This window comes from Vicugna pacos, chromosome 10 (genome assembly GCF_048564905.1).
Source record: "Vicugna pacos chromosome 10, VicPac4, whole genome shotgun sequence".
NCBI classification, from domain to species: domain Eukaryota; kingdom Metazoa; phylum Chordata; class Mammalia; order Artiodactyla; family Camelidae; genus Vicugna; species Vicugna pacos.
In genome coordinates, this window is record NC_132996.1 from 52,887,812 (window position 1) to 52,904,229 (window position 16,418).

The 16,418-nt window shown below is 47.5% G+C and overlaps 1 protein-coding gene across 9 annotated transcripts in view; it reads left to right on the forward strand.

Annotated features, from left to right (window-relative positions):
* The first annotated feature begins 2,766 nt into the window (after positions 1-2,766).
* PRR5L (proline rich 5 like) overlaps positions 2,767-16,418 on the forward strand; it is a 66,559-nt gene continuing 52,907 nt past the window's right edge. For 4 of the 9 annotated variants that reach the window (XM_072969794.1, XM_072969795.1, XM_072969797.1 and 1 more), the window contains exon 1: positions 2,771-3,008. The gene's annotated coding sequence lies outside the window, so the exon portion shown is untranslated. Of the gene's footprint in view, positions 3,097-3,913; positions 4,041-8,165; positions 8,555-16,418 lie in introns of those variants that run through there. The other 5 variants (XM_072969802.1, XM_031681028.2, XM_015250008.3 and 2 more) reach the window with 5 other exon arrangements.

Below are 16,418 nucleotides of genomic sequence, written 5' to 3' on the forward strand. Positions count from 1 at the left end.
TGGGACTGTGGCAAACTGGAAAGGACACACCCTGTCCAACAGAAGAGAACCGCATGGCAGCCGCTAACTGTGGCTGGGCAGGCCTGCAGCGTGAAAAACACCGGGTCTTCCAGCATTCCCAAGGCAAGCTGAAAATCCATATTTTTGCGTGAAGAGCTCTGAGTTTTACATGTTGGCATGTAATTTTTAAAATGTTGACACCGTAGGGTTCAAATAGTATATAGCTAATACATATGCAGGTAGTCTACAGGCAGCCAATCTGCAGTTTCTAGAATCTAGAGTTCGGGTAAAGATATGACCTTTCTGCTCTTGTTCTGGATACTAGCTACGTGGGCACAGGTGAGTGTGTGTGTGTGTGTGTGTGTGTTTGTGTGTGTGCGTGTGCGTGCGTGCGTGTTCACATTCTTGAAATGGAATCTGATTGGCTCAGTGTAACTTTTCAGGTCAGAGTTTCTCAGAGGAGTCTGTCACAGAATTTGGCTGCATTTAGGTCAGTACTCACCCTTGGTCTTAATGAGGCTGCCTAAGGCCTACCCTTTCAGCAGGGACCACGACTGGGCCAACTGCAATTTCAGAGGCTGTGTACATAATATGTCTAAAAAAGACACAGAATTTCCTCTTCCATAAATGAATGTTTAAATAGAATGATCTGTATTGGTTTCTCCTAACAAAATTCTATTTCTTAATAAGAAAAGTCAATGTTCCATAGACATTTAGTTAGAATTTTGGTAAAAAAATTTGGGTGGTGACAAGCATAATATGTTGGTATTAATGGCCCTTACAGTGAATCTCTGATATGCACCAAAATGTTGGCTACTTCTTATTTTAAGAAAATTCTGTCCACAAAATTAGTAATCAGGGCTAGACGAGACTTTAATCTCTTTAAATCTCCTTGAATTCTCTTTTATGACATCCCCACCAAGCTGGCATCGCCTATATTGTGAGTACTTCATTTTACCAGGGAGTGTACTGGTGAAGGGAGCCTCCTTTTATCCTTGGATAGGCCTGGTGATTAAGTTTTTTCTTATTGCACAGTGCCCAACCCACCAAAGGCAATCAGTACAGCATAAATTTGCTAAATGAATCTTTTCATGGATTCATTCACATGCTATTTACTGGGTACATACTCTGTGCCAAGCACTCTTCCAGGACCTTGGGCAATTTCAGCAAAAGGAACAAATCCATGCTCTTGTAGAGCTGATTCTAGCCTGGAAGCAGGAGGTGGTGGGAGAGACAATAAACTTTTTAAAAAAAGTAAATCGTAGAAAATGTTGCACAGTGATAGATGTAATGGAAAAAAGAAAAAGTAAACTCGAACGAGGGAGATTGGAAGGGAGGAGTGAGTTATAATTCTAAATAGACTGGATAGAGTAGGCCTCACTGAAAAAAGACCCCCTTTCACTTCCCAGACCTGCAGGATAATAATAGTAATAATAGTATAATAGTAATAATAATAATAATAATAATAATAATAATAATAATATCATCTAAATCCTAGCAGAGATTCTAAGCACATTTTCTGTATGGATTCATTAATCCTCATAACAACCCTGAGTTAGCTACCACTTTTATCCTCATTTTCATAGGAGTACACTGAGGCAGAGTGGTTAAGCAGCTTGGCTAATATCCTGCAACTAGTAAGAGACGGTGGTCAACAAACCTCGACCTTCTGACTCCAGGCGTTGGCTCTTAGGCACTCAGCACAGCTCCTTTTGAACACATCTCTTGGGTCCCCTCGCTGATCACTGCCCCCTCAAGCATTTCTTTCTCAGGCAAGTGCTGTCCCCAGTCCCTTCTATCGAATGTGATTCCTGGGATGGGATTTAAAGTCTCTTCATCATCCCGGGGTTTGCTGAGAATAGTTTAGCTTTATCCGATCATCACTGGTCAAGTGAGGCACCTAGAGCTTCATGAAACCCCTCTTGGGCACACTCTGACCAGCAACCCTGACTTCGGTTTTGTAAGGTCACAGTGACCAAAATAAACACAATTCTTTTTTCTCGGTTTCGACATAAAAAGACACATCTTTTCTTCAGCAAATGTCACTGTGGTTTCAAAGCCTAAGTGTGATGTGTGAACGGGCAGTATTTGTCAAGTATTTCCTGCTCAACCATAGGGCGAAACTATGCAAGCCAGTGAGTCCTGAGAACAGCTGCATCAGATTCTTAACACCTGCAAAAAAAAAAAAGTTTTGAAAATAATTTTACATTTAAAAAACCATTTCAGATTGGTTGGTTTTCTGCTGTTTCAAATTCTGAAGGCCCCTCCAATTCAGTAAACCTTCAGCTGGAAAAAGAATTGGGGAGCTTTAAGAGATCTGCAAATGTGAAGGAGAAACATCACTGGAATTATATTTTCATTAATGCACTTAAAACAACTTCTCCTGGAATCGGCCTGAGGACTGTTCCTTAAAACAGCAGAAGCCCCGGGCTCTAGCCCTCTAGTGAGCCCTAGAATCACTCCCTTGGTTTGTTGGTAGAGTTTCTCGTCGTGGGGGTGGGGGTGGGGGTCTCGTCTGGTGTGAGGGAAACGAAGCGCCAAGCTCCCATGACCTGTTGCATCCTCCGCAGCTTTTCAAGTCAAAGAGTTGGATTTCCTGAAATTGTTGGACTGGATGTAAGTGCAGGCTCCCCTTCCCCCGCCCCCTCCCTAGCAGGGTGAGAGATGCCGCTGGGGAGGAGCAGTGGGATGGGGTGAGGTGTGGTGGGATGGGGGCCGCAGGAGAGAAACTAAAGCGATGAGCACCGGACAGGAAAAGTGGGAGGAGGAGGAGGAGAATGGGGGGGAGGAGGAGAGGGGAAGGAGGGGGAGGAGGAGGAGGAGGTCGTAAGATGAGAGAGGAGGGAAACGTGTCACCAGCCCGACTCTGGGACCTCCGCGGCCGCCGCGTTTGTGAACTCGCGCCCGAGAGGACTCGAGGCTGGACCAGACCCCGCAGAGGGCAGAGCCGGGGGAGGAGGGAGGAGAGCGCGGCGGCGAGAGCCATCCTGGTCGCTCGCTTCTCTCGGGTGAGGAAACTTTCTCGGGAAGACCGGAAACTTCCCTAGGCGCGCGGAGTCTGGAGCGGAGGCGAGCTGCGGGTGTGTGAGACTCGAGGTGACTCGGGAGGGGCTGGAGTCTTGAGCTCAGCACGGCGCAGGATTGAGAACTGAATCGTCGGGCACCGTCCCGCAGGGCACAGGGTGGGGGGAGGCCTGGGGAAAGCGTTACATCGGGGGCAACCCGGTGGGGATCCCCGCGTGGCTAAGGATCCTCGAATCAGAAGCTGCGGACGGGCGTAGGGAACCCGGCTCGCGACCACCACGGGGGCGGGGGGAAAACGCGCGCCGCGTCCGTCGCTTAGGGTGGGCGAGGGACCGCTGTGGAGTGGGGAATGCGGAACGCCGCCGATCGTGGGACCCAGGCTGCGCCAGGAGATCGAAAATAAAGTTTATTTGTCTCTCTCGCGCTCTCCCTCGGCCTGAGAGGCAAATCTAAAGAGCAGCCCCTATTCGGGCGCGGGCGATTAGGTGCCCCGAAACACCCCATCTTTTCCTGCCATCCTCCTTTTTCCGGAGAGGCGTGGGAGGGGAACCCAGGGAAGGCCGCCGCTTTGTCCCAAGAGCCGCTGGACGGGCGCGCTCCGCCGACTGGTGAGGGGCGGGGGGCCGGGCCCGGGCGCAGCCCGCGGAGACCCGGCGGGGCGGGCGACTCTCCGCGCCGGCAGCATCCCCTTTCCGCTTCGTCTTTCCCGCCCGCCCTCCTTTTGGCCAGGCTTTCGCGTGCGCGCTTACTGTGCGGCACTGAGAGCTTGCTGCGCGCACAGGGGGCGCCTTGGAGGCCCCGCCCCTGCAGCTCTGACCCTCGTGTCCCCTGGCTGCTGCCCCGTTTCCTAGGGGCAGTCGCCCTGGGTCGGACCAAGTTGTGTACTTGCAAACAGTGTTTAGGAATTGGCTCTGGGGTGCCTGCATGATTGGCAACAGGGTTTTCCCCCTGTTCATGCCGCCGCCTCTTCCTCCGTGGTGCCGGGAGCTCGCGTTTTGTTTGTCAGCAGTAAGGCAGTGAGTATTTATAGACTGCAGTCCTGCGGTATGCAAGGTTTCAATTACTGCGATGCGCCCCACAAGACGGAAGGCTCACGCGATGCGGCTCAGCTGCACGTCTGCTCCGGAGACCCGCTTGGATAAAGTTCTGGGTTGGAGTCTCCGGGCATTCCTGTTGGGATGGAGTTCTGGACCTGTTGCCCAGACGATATATGCAAATCCAAACGACCCATTGCAATCAAGGACGCCAGCTCCAGATTGTCTCCATCCTCTGCCCTCTCTTCTCCACCGAAGGGTGCTCACTGATGAAGCCTTAGAGACTGACCTTTTTTACTTCCCTTTGGTGATCCTGACCACCGTGGGTGCAGTCGTGACATTTCATTGGCCTACGTGCTGCAAAATGTCACAGTGCTGCCTCTGGTAAATTGCTCTCGGGGTGGGAGGCGCAGTTTTTGACAACTTGAAGCAGCAAATGGGTCAGGAGGAGAGATGGAACTTGCAGAAACTAATTTAGTCACCTTTTAGTTTTAGCCCCGGCGAGGTACCTAGATGACTGAGAAAGGCGCGCAGCATTCCTTTCTGTGGAACCTGGCTGATCCGTCTTCTCTGGTTGTATTGAGCCTTAGAATCTTACCAAGGGTTGTGTTCAGAGCATTTTCTGAAGAATGCAGCAGATAAGGGAAACGATTCTTGGAAAGTCCACAAGTTGTCTTTGGCTCTTTTCAACCCTAGACATTGTCCTTCAGTATTTTATTGACTCCTACAGCCAGAACCATTAATAGTGTAAAAAAGAAATGTGTATATATATAATATATATATATAACTGAATCGATTTGCTGTACACCTGAAATTAACATTATAAATCGACTACACGTCAATGAAAAAGAAGAATTTAAAAAAAAAACCAGAAATCAGCTAGTTTGACTGGCTTATTTTTCAAGGGCCTAGTTTAGAGGAGCTTATTTCTCAATGAGGAGACCTCATTTCTTTCAGATCCAGAGGGTCATGGATGTATATTTGTTTCAGTGGGTGAAATTTCAGTAGTAGTCTGTGTTTGAACATTACAAAAATGTTACCTTTATTTAAAAAGGGGGGAGGGGCAAATACCTCTTGAGGTCTTACTGTATCTTAAACTTTACACTAAGAGACTTTGATAATATTGGATAATCTGTTACAAAACAATGATGAAATAGATACTATCATATCTGCATTATGTAGATAAGCCCACTGAAGCTTAGAGAATTTAAGTAATTTGTCCAAAGTCACACGCACAGAGGTGGAGCTGAGAATGGGTTTCAGATCTGGTACTCCAGGCTTGTAGTGCCAGCCTGTACTGGAAATGTCTTTCCCTTCAGGTCCTCAGTTGCTGATTAGATCATCTTGTACGTGATTTATTCTGTTAGCTTTTTTCTTTTCTTTCTTTTATTTTTTTCCCCCAAAAGTCACATGATATCACAGAATGGCTCAATTACTGAAAAAAAAAAATCCTGATCTTGTCTTTAGAAAACTAGTACACTACTGTCTAAAAACTTCATGCTAGTAATCCAGACTTAAATATCACAATCTTCAGTTTGTTCATGGACAATGTATGTGCAACGTTTAAACCATTCCTCTGTAGAAATATGAAGTCAGAAAAGACTTTGTGGACTTCTTAATTATTTCTCTATCCTAGGGGTGTGTAGGTGTGCATGTGTATATTTCCCTGTGGTCATTCCTTTTGTACTGTCCTTGAACAAGGTAAAGTGTACTGAGATCTTTTTTGAATTGTAAACTTTCTCCTTTTAATCTTTTTTTGCAGAGCTAGACAAATACAGAATTGATTTGAGAAACAGAGCATGAGGCCCTCTGAAACGTCCCTACTACATTTAGCATTCATGATTGAAAGTTTGTCCCCTCGAGTTGCCCCTCGATATGCAAAATGTAAAAACCTGTTAAAAGCAATGCTTATAGAAAGGATCATTTGTCAAGAAGTCAGTGTGAATTGATATTTTCAGTTGCTGAAAGTTGGGAATAAAATATTTTGTGGGTTCTGTATGGGGTATGAGTTTAGGAATTGGGGAACAGAGACAGTGGTACCCTTTACAAGGAAAGATTCTCCTTTGGAGCCAAGAAGGAGGTTGGGAAGATAGATAATGCAAAGCAATGAGGGGGTATCAGAGGTGACCTTGAGTTAATTCACATTTTTGGCATGAGGCTGGAGATCCAAGGTTTACCCTGAAACTTGTACAGTTAAAACAAATGAACCGATCTATTTATTTGGTAACTACTATGAGTCCAGTACAGCCATGTAATGTTATTTGAACCTCCCAACAATGAAGCAGGTAGATATTTTTTCTATTGCTAGATGTTGAAAATGAAGGCTCAGAAAGGTTAACTACTTTCCTGATGTCACACAGCTATTAAGCCCCTCGGTCTTTCTAGTACATTTTGATATCTACCCTTGAAGGCCTTCCAATGAAGAACTCAGGCTTCCAAGTACTCAGGAAGGTCCTAGTGGTTCACATGCAAGTTTCCGGATCAGAAGTTGATAGCAGAGCAGTGCGGGGGCGCAAAAGTGAGGGGACAGGAGTTGTGTGAACAGTGGAGGAACTGAAGGGACAGCCTGGATAATTCGGACAGTAGTTACTCCATGGAAGAAGGAGAGAGGCCCAGAAGGTATTGTAAATGGAGGATTACTGGCGTTGGTCTGGCAGCAGAGGCCTGCCGCTCCAGGTGCCCGAGGGGAAAAGTCGGGGAGGAAGCACCTCCACCTCCCTTGGCAGGCCTTCTGTTGTGAAGTGGCCACGTTAGAAACCCCAGGTTATAGTCGATATAAATTAGGGAGCCCGAGAGACCTGTTTCATTTTATCTGGGCTTGGCCCTTTGAGGTAACAGTTGCCCAATCCCTCTTCAAATATTCTTTTCTTGTGCTTTGCCAGTTTATGGCCTTTGTAGATCAATCCTTGGGTTTCATTTAGAGGAGAGAGAAAGAGAAAAGGAAAAAAAAACCCCAAGGTTAGTGATTACCTAAATTGGATTAAGTTCTGTCTAGCAGCCGTTTAAAGAAATACTGCTTGCTCTCTAATTACTGTCAACTAGGAATTTAAACGGTCTATTAAATTTAAGCTGACTTTTTCTTTCTTTCTTTTTTTTCCCTCTGATAGTTCCAGCTCTAACACATTCTGCGAGTTTGGGGGCTTTTTTTTGATATTCTTCAAACGTGTGGAAGACATTCTCTGCCTCCTTCCTTTTTAAAAATATTCCATTTCTGTAGTTGGATTATAAATGATAGTATTATATACCGGCTTCATTAACAAGCAGAAGTTTGCAGCCAGGTGCGCCAGCTCTGGCTGGCTGGCGGGCAAGCCAGTTAACTGAGTTCTTGGTCAGAAATGTAGGGACACCTGTGCAAGGCTTTTGGGATGGAGTATGACTGGCTCATCTGTTTTACTCTGTAATAAATCCTGGGTCTAGGATGAAAATCAGCCACTTTTATTCTGTGTGTCAGCTTTTAAATCAAAAAGATGAGTATTGTTTATCAGAGTGGGTGGTGTGTGTGGTTTGGGCTGGGACTATGGTGAGTTGAGTGAGGCATTGAGGGTACAGCATCCCCCTACACCCCCGCCGGGAGAGAGTGTTTCGCTTGCCTTGCCCTCTTCCCTCCCCTGCTGTGCTTATGGGTGAACCGTGCCCAGGAGGGTACTGGAGAGCAGTGGAGTCACCAGGTCTCTCCCACTCCTGACTGTGGCCTCTGGGAAAACCTCATCAACATCGACCCCTGCCCCTGCCCACACAGCCTCTCATAACTAGTTGTACAGTTTATTTCATGTATAATCACGTGTTACATAAAGACATGTATTTACTTCTCTCAGCTTTCATTCGCTTTCCGTCACTTCAGTTTTGGGGTGCAGATAGGAGATTTCTCTCAAGCACTCCTCAGTGCTCTGGTTTCACTTCAGCTGGTGGCCAAGGTCCAGCCACACCTCCAGGTCCTCGCTTCTCTCCACACTCCTTGCAGAGCTTTCTCCCGCTGCGCCAGTTCTCTCGGACACAGGCTGAGGTCTGTGCTTTGTGGAAGGCATCTGTGACAGCGCTTGGGTTTCTAGCAAATACGAGGATTAAGGGACCACTTTGGGCTCCCTCAGCCGTTCAGGAACTTGAGTAGATGTCTGTTTCAGCTGAGCCTGGGAGAATATCTGAAGGAATTTGTTTTTGTCTTCTTCCCAAGGACTGGGGGCAAAAATCCAGCGAGGGCTCTGATGTGTGTCTGTATTATTCTGAACCAAGTTGTCTCAAACCCTGTTACAACCTGCTTGTGACCTCAGCTGTGGGAATCCTCCGTGTAAATCCTTTTATGCTTGCCGTTTAATTCTAAATACTCGTCTGGAACGGGTTCAGCATCGTTTCCCAGATGTTTTTAGGGAAGACCGCGTCAGCTGCTGCCGTCATCTTGGAGAACTCTGCTCCGGCTTGCTGGCCGCTGGATGGAGTCCACCACTGTGGGAGCCGAGTGGCCGCTGGCATTGTAAAATATCTGGAGGCAAAAGTAGTGGGTGAGCATGGTCATCCTTTGTGGTGTTCGGTGATAATTAAAAAGAAAAAATCTCGACCAGCCGGAATAGTTGATTCCCTTCAGGCTTCAGACAAGCCCCCAAGATACCCACAAAGGTCGGTATCAACTCTGCAGAGGGGAGAGTTGTTCAGAGAGTCCACACATTGTTCCTGACTGGCATCTTGGAGATGATACAGGTCAGGGAATTGCGATCTGGAAATCTGATCTCGACTCTGCCACGGACAAGCTGCCAGCTGCTCCGTGTTCTCCTGTCTACAAAATAATAAGAAGGTTCTTTTCTAAAAAAGCTGTGATGGCCAAGGAAGCATGGTCTAGAGCAGTGCTTCTCCAAGTGCATATGAATCCCCCAGGGATCTTGTTAAGCCACAGAAGCTGATGCAGTGGGTCGGGTTTGGGGCCTCAATGTCTGACAAGCTCCCAGGTGATGCTAATTCTGCTGGTTCTCAGGTCACTCGAGTCTGGATCAGGGTTTCTCAGCCTTGGCCCTCTTAACATTTTGGGCTGGCTAATTCTTTGTTGCTGGGGGCTGTCCTTTGCATTGTAGGGTGTTTAACAGCATCCCTGACCTCTCCCCACTAGAGGCCTGTAGCGTCCTTCACACCTCCCCACAGTGTGGCAGCCAAAAATGCCTCTGGACTTTGCTGAATGTCTCCCATGGGAAGAGAAGGGGACAAAACCACCCCTAGCTGAGAACATTGGTTCTCACTAGAGCAGTGTTTTCAAGCTTGGTTGTCTGTCAGAATCACCTGGAAGCTATCTAGAAAGTACCATAGCATGGAGTTCTTCTCTTTGAATTCTGGAAAAGTCCTCGTCCCAGACTTGAGTCCTCACGCCAGCCCTCTGCAGCTGTGGGACCAGAGGCAAGCTGCTCCCCTGGCCTCCGACCCAGAAATTCTTCACTTTTGAAATAGGGGTGCTAGGGGAGGGTATATAGCTCAGTGGTAGAGAGCATGGTTAGCAAGCACGAGGTCCTGGGTTTAGTCCCCAGTACCTCCATTAATAAGTAAGTAAATAAGTAAACAAACAAACACAAGCAAACAAACCTAATTACCCCCCAAAAGAAAACATTACTTAAAAAACAGAGGTAATAATGATGCCAATTCTGAGGGTTGCTGGGGAGATCAATGAGCTTTAGAAACTATAGTCATACTATAATCATCTGTAGCTGCAGGGCATTGGTTCCAGGACCTCTCCCCAGCCTCCCTATCCGGAAATCCAAGGATGCTCAAATCCTCTGAGATTCGGTCCTCTGTATCCCAAGACTCAGAACCGCAAGTACATGAGGCCGACTGTATAGAGCGCTATACAGATGTCAGTGGTGAGTGTTATATCACAGGTGCCTACGGAGTTTTATTTTATTGGTTCAATTACTGTATTTATTTTTCCCAGGACTGAATTCACCTTCCCACAGGCCTGCCTGAGTGACCTTCATGCTCTTCCCTCATTATTCCTCCAACCCCGGCAGTGAGGAGCTGTGTGTGTTTTTCTCCAGTCACTCTCTAACGCAAGGGTCTCAAACTGGCAGCCCAGGGGGCCAGCCTTTGTCATCAGACATGTCTGGTTTGGTTTGAGTCATGTTTTGAAAAGAAAGCAGCAGCAGCGGCTCATTGTCCCCAGTATTTATAAATTGGGAGATCTGACAGAAACTCAGCTTTCCAACTTTTCTTTAAAAAACAACAAGAAGATTGAGGGTTCTCTTTAGTTTGGCACTGTCCCCCCTTGGCCGTCTAGCTGTGGTTGTGTTCTCTGCCTTGGGTCCGGTAGGCATTGAGTTTGCCATCTCTGCTTTAGGTCTTCCTGTGTTTTTCTTTAATCGTGACCAAATTCCTATTCCTTTTTTCTCTTTTCTTTATTATGGGTAGGACCACATCTGGCTCACCTTTGTGTCGTGGACAGTGGGTGCTCACTATTTGTGGAAATGAGACATTTTTGTCCCATCCTTTCCTGTCACAGATAAAAAAGGATACTTGTTGAGCTTTACCTCTGAATGCTTGTTTTTCCTTCCCCAAACTTCCTTTCTAACCGGCGCCCACATTCTTTGGAGGAACAGACAAGAAAATGAAGAATGTGTATTTTTCAGTTGACCCTTCGTTAACTCTGCCTTGTAATTGGAGAAGGTGATTTAACCTTTTCTCCCTCAGTCTCGTCTCAACTGTCTGTCTTCAGTGACAGCCCTCGGTGTCAAGTTGCATATATAACATGATGTTAAGTATTTCCTTCGAGACCCTGTGCCCCTTGGGGGCAGGTACTTTATTCTTCTTTGCTGGTCCAGCTTCCTCTACTCAGATCCTGGCACGCAGTGGACCATCTAATGTGTGGTTGTTGAATGGACCTGAACTGAACTCAAGACCCCTGGGAAATGATCAGGTCCCAAGAGCCCCTTCAGGCCTCTGACTCTCCATCCAGTGCTCTTTACACTTGGCAGTGTGACATGGGTGGATGGGCCCTTTCCCATCGTCTCCTTTTCTTGTGAAACAGCGCTCCATCCTGTTCCTGCAAAGAGAGAGGGAAGCCAACTTTTAATAAATCACACATGTTAATCTGGAGCACATGTCCCCACACTGAGAGCTCTGGTTGGCTGCCAGACGGTAGCTTTTGACTGCTCTGTCACCCACCAGGGTTTCATGTGTGTTCCATGTCAGCAGTGTAATTGCTCACATAATGGTCAGTCTCGGCTGCGCTGGTGTCTAGACTTTTTGCTTTATCACCTGGTAGGGACTACAGAAAGAATCACTCTGGTTGGCATGGATGGGGCACACCCAAACAATTCATCCTCCAAGATACTCAGTACTTAAATGGGGCTTCTAGAGATGCAAATAAGATGTGCGGTTATTTCCCCCCAGCTTTGCTTGACTTGTACCCAAGGAGGGGATTTTTTTCTGGTAATTAGACTGTGGTTTGCAGGCCTGGGTGATGATGATGATCAGACAAAATAATTACTTCTAGATGGTTCGGAATTGTCAGGGCTGAGTCCTGTGGACATTTAGTCAACACTGTGATGCAAATTTGAACCGGAGCTTGCAACTTGTTGGAATTATTGCCGCAACTCGGACTCCCAGACCCTTCCGTCTGCACTTGGTTTCCAGCGGAGCGCTGGGAAAGTTGTCTCATTCTTCCTGTTGAGACCTTTCCATAGTCCAAACATGACCCTTAACGTTTTCTTGTTTGTAGGAGTGTCTGTCTCTTGGCTGGCTTTTGTCCCCTGAAAGTTGCGAAGTTTGGTCCTTAATCCAAGCAAGTGTGCTGTGCGCTGCAGCAGGCGCCTCCCTCTTCCGTGTTTGTAGGTTTCACCAGCATGCAGACCCAGGACTCCTCACCCACCTGGTGGCCCCTGGTCCCATGGTGCTTTGGTGGACCCCAGTTCAATCAGAAGGAAGGGCATTTTTCTGTCCCTCAGAAATGGGAGGGCTGCTCTTCTTGCTTGCTTGGAAGTCCACATTTCCTCCTATCATTCAAAATTATTTCCCAGGCACCTTTTATGTGCCCAGCACTGTGCTTGTGGTGGGATGCAGCAGTGAACGAGACAATCAAGGTCTTTCAGGTCTCTAAGGAACTTATATGCTCTCAGGACCAGTCAGACAGTGAATGAGTAACAAACACAGTGACTTCAGCTTGCTTAGGAAGCACCATGAAGAAACGAAGCCTCCTTCCTGAAAGGGCCGGAGTATGCGCGGGCTGCCTGAACCAGGTCAGCAGCTGTTGGAAATGGCTGTTCAGGGAAGCCGCAGGTGGTGGTCATGTGGCAGACACGCGTGTTGTTGGCACAGAGGGTTGAGAGTTCAGGCCTGGAATCAGATTGGCTTTGACTTTTGGTCCCACTTACTAGTCTTCAGACGTTGGGCAAGTTAATTCTTCGGTTTTACTTGCTTCATCTGCAAAATGGGGATAACAAAACGTACCTCATTGATTTAGAGTGAAAATGAGAGATGCCCATTGAGGCTTGGCACCATCTCACGGTTGTGGCCAGCCTCTGATGATGGTTAGTATATTCTCAGCAGCAACACCAATGATAAAATCGTCATGGGAGGAAGTTGATTGGCAAAATAGTCCCACCACTCTTAAAAAAAAAACCCTACTTCTGACTTGGTTTCCATCCTGCGGACCGGGGCTGGGTAGTTCAGATCGGGGTTCCTAGGCTGGCTTAGAGAATTCTGTTTGCTCTGTGTTTCTTTTAGCGAAATGCCAGGGGCTGCTGGCTTACCCTGTCTGTTGGAAGAGTGTCTTGGGTGTGTATGTAATACTGAGCGGGGGGCTTGTGGTTCCATTGAGAAATCTGTGATGGGGAAGTGAGAGAAGACAGAGAGTTGGTTAGTTGAGAGGCTGGTCAGCTAGATGAGGTGGGGCTGGCTCTGAGTTTGTGCTGTGCCAGGATCTGATCCCCCTCCTCGCCTGTCCAAGGTGCCCAGCTTTGTGGGGCTCACGGGCTAGGGGCTGGATGCATGGCTGGCGATGCAGAGAGGTAATCCTGGCCATCAGGAAGGCCAAACTCTTAATTAACTGAGACTGGGTGACTTACCCAAGGCCGGCTGGTACCGGCTTACATTACACCCCGATTAGGCTCTGGGTGAAAAGCACGAGAAGACTGGTGGTCACAGCTACAAAAGGATAAAACAAAGGTCACAAACCTACCTGTGAGGCCCCTAAGGTGTCCGTCCGCCTGGTGAATGAGTAACCAACTCTTACATGTCAAATGATTTCAACATTTTAAAGTCTGGATTTGGGGGTTCTGTTGGAAAATTCAGATCTGGGAAAGCTGGGCTTTTAATGCTGAGATGGCAGGAACCAGTCTGGGTTGAGCAGTGGCTGCCTCCTCTAGCCTGGGTAGGTCCTGCCCACTCTCTGGGATGTTCCAGGCTCCGCCCTTTGGACCAGTTTGCAATGCATGATGCAAAAAGGGAAAGAAGGTTCTGCCTTTCACCTTCTTTTATTACCGGGGTTTGTTTTCTGGCCCATGTGTCCCTACACAAGGCAGCTCCTATTGTAGAAAATGTACTGAATAAATAAATATGTGTTGCATGAGTGAACGAAGGGACAGTAATTGATAGAACGCTGCACTGGGGATCACAGAGCTAAGTTTGAATCCTAACGTCCTCCTAACAGCTGAGTGATTTCTAACAGATCAAATAACCTTTACTTAATTTTACTTTTTTGTGCGGGGAGGGGAGAAGGGGGCGGTCACTGTCGTTTTTGCTTATTTATTTGAATAAATAATACATTTTCATGTTTCAAAATTCAAAAGGGACAAAAAGGTTTACAGAGAAAAGCATTCCCCTCTGTGTCCCTGGCACCCAGCTCCCTTCCTGTGGAAAACCAGTGTTACCAGTTTCTGGTTTGTCCTTTCAGAGATACTATATGCTTTACAATGAAATCTGCAAATATTCTTCTTCGTCTTTTTTATGTAGATGGAGCCTAATTTACGCATGATTCTAGACTTAGCTTTTTAGCACGCTTCAATCAGAGTGTCCCCTGGAGAGCATCCCAGCCAGTGCGTAGAGTTCTCTCCCCTTCTGTCTTAGAGCCGCAGAGGCTCCCAGAGTATGGGAACCCCTGGTTTACTCAGCCGTCCTCTGTCGCTGAGCCTTTAGGGTATTCCCAACCCGTTGCTATTATAAAGAAAGCTGTAGTAAAAACCCTTGTTATATAACCCACCTGACATGCCTGGAGTGAAATTCCTGGAAGTAGAATTGCTGACAAAGGTACAGCCTTTGTCATTTTTGGTAGATCTTGTCAAATTTGCGTCCATAGCAGTGGCCCCAGACTGCTTTCCCTCCAGCAGTGTGGGAGAGTGCCCCTCGCCCCACACCATGGCCACATGCCCCCTTTGGGAGCCTCCGAGGGCTTTGTGAAGAACCATGTTTTATGAAAGTATTCATACTAGATTTGGGGGCCAGACCATGGTCTACGCTATCTCATTTAATGCGAACAACACTGAGGTAAGTATCACAATCATTTGACAGATGAGGGAACAGATTCAGAGAAGTTGAGTCATTTATCCCGGTCGCCCAGCTAAGAAGCTGTAGAGGCTGGATTTGAACGGGTTTGTCAGATTTCAATACCAGGATGCTTTCATACGGTAAAGCCCTATGTAACTTGAGGTTTATTTTCAGCTGACACTTGCTTATGGTTCTGTGTCTCCCAGCAATAGTACATCTCACAGGGCTGATTGATTTGCTCGCTTGTCAAATATCTGTGGAATTCCAGCACTATACTAAGCTCTTGGGATGCATCTGAGGACGATATAGTCCCTTCCCTATGGATCTCACAAAAACAATAAGTAATAATTCTGTAGTCAATTATTGAGGTAGATTGTGATAGGACAACAAAGGAGGTGAGGAGGGTGCTTTATGGGGTGATATGACTTAATTGGGGGGGAGGGGGGAGGCGGGCCTGTCTGGGCAAGTGAAGGTTGGGTGATAAAGGGTGTGTGGGTTTGAGCCTGGAGAAGTGAGTGGGAAGTATTTCAAATAGTGGGCATAGCATGTACAAAGGTCCTGGGGCAGGGAGGAGCAGGTGGTGTCAGAGGGAGGAAAGGAAGGAATGCCAATGAGCTGGCATGCAGAGTGGAGGGAGGTGAGAGTGTGAGGATGGGGTTAGGGGATTTATTCTAAGACCTGTGGGGAGCCTTTGAAGGCATTGAAGCAACAGCTCCATGAATGTCACGGCACTGGGCTGTTGGGTTCTTGTCATAAGTGCAGCTCCATTTCCTTCTCTAAGGTGTGAATGTTAATACACGCAGGGCTTTCAAACATTTTGAGTGCTACATGCAAGAGGACATACTGAGAGACTTAGACTCAGTACACAGGAGTGCACGTGTAATATACACGTTTCCCCCAAATGAGGTGCACTCTGATATTTTCTATTCTGATCCATCTCATTAAAGCTTTTCTGTCAAGACCCTCTAAATTCACTTTAGAAACACTGAGATAACACGTGTCAAGTGTCTGCCCCACAGTTGGTACCCAGTAAATGTGCGGTCATTCTCCAGTGTCATCATTATAAGGGTCCCTCTGGCCGCAGTTAGACAATGGATGTGTGGAGTTAAATGGTAGTGTCTACATCCTGACAGCGCTGAAGGATGCTGGCTCTTCACTTCTGTGCTCGTGTCCCAGGGGAGGATCTCCCCGCCGGGCTTCCTGCCCGCAGGGGCTCCTGCGGGGGGTGTGTCCAATGGATGGTCTGTCTGGTTTCCCTGGGAACTGGTTTTTCCTCGTTTTCCGGGCGGCACATCAGACTGAGTGCCCAGTTTCCTTTGACTTCTTTGTTATTTACGCTCAGAATGGCTTTTTCCTGGAAACCTCAGAGTCATTAGAAGCCACCCACTTCTTGCTTTTAAGTTGTGCCATGATCCTACTTCCCATTTCTGAGTCGAGGGCTGGAGCCTTGGTGGAATTCATTTGCATTTTCCACTAAATGCACCACCTTCTTCTGCCTGCTGCCCCCCCAACCCCGATCAGCCTGCAGGCTGCTCCCCCTCCCTGTGCCCTGGCCTTGGAAACTGGGAGGAAAAAGCAAGACACCACATTGAAACACATCCTGGACCCTGAGTGGGGAGGTTTTTGAAGACACCCTAGTGAGGTGAGCCAGGGAGAGCAAGACTGATAGCAGGGGTGGTGGTGGTGAAAAAAATAAACAAGAATCAGCACATATCAAGCAATTCCTGCGTTCTGAGACTGTTTGAAGCCTGTTTTAATCAAACCTTCTTTGAATCATCTCATCCAGCCACCCTACCATTCCCAAGTCTTGTGCCTCGGCTGGAACTTGTGACACTGAGCCTGGCTCTGGCACCTTTGCTCCACTGCACCTGTGGGGCCCCTGCACGTTCCAGGAACCAGGTCCAGCACCTC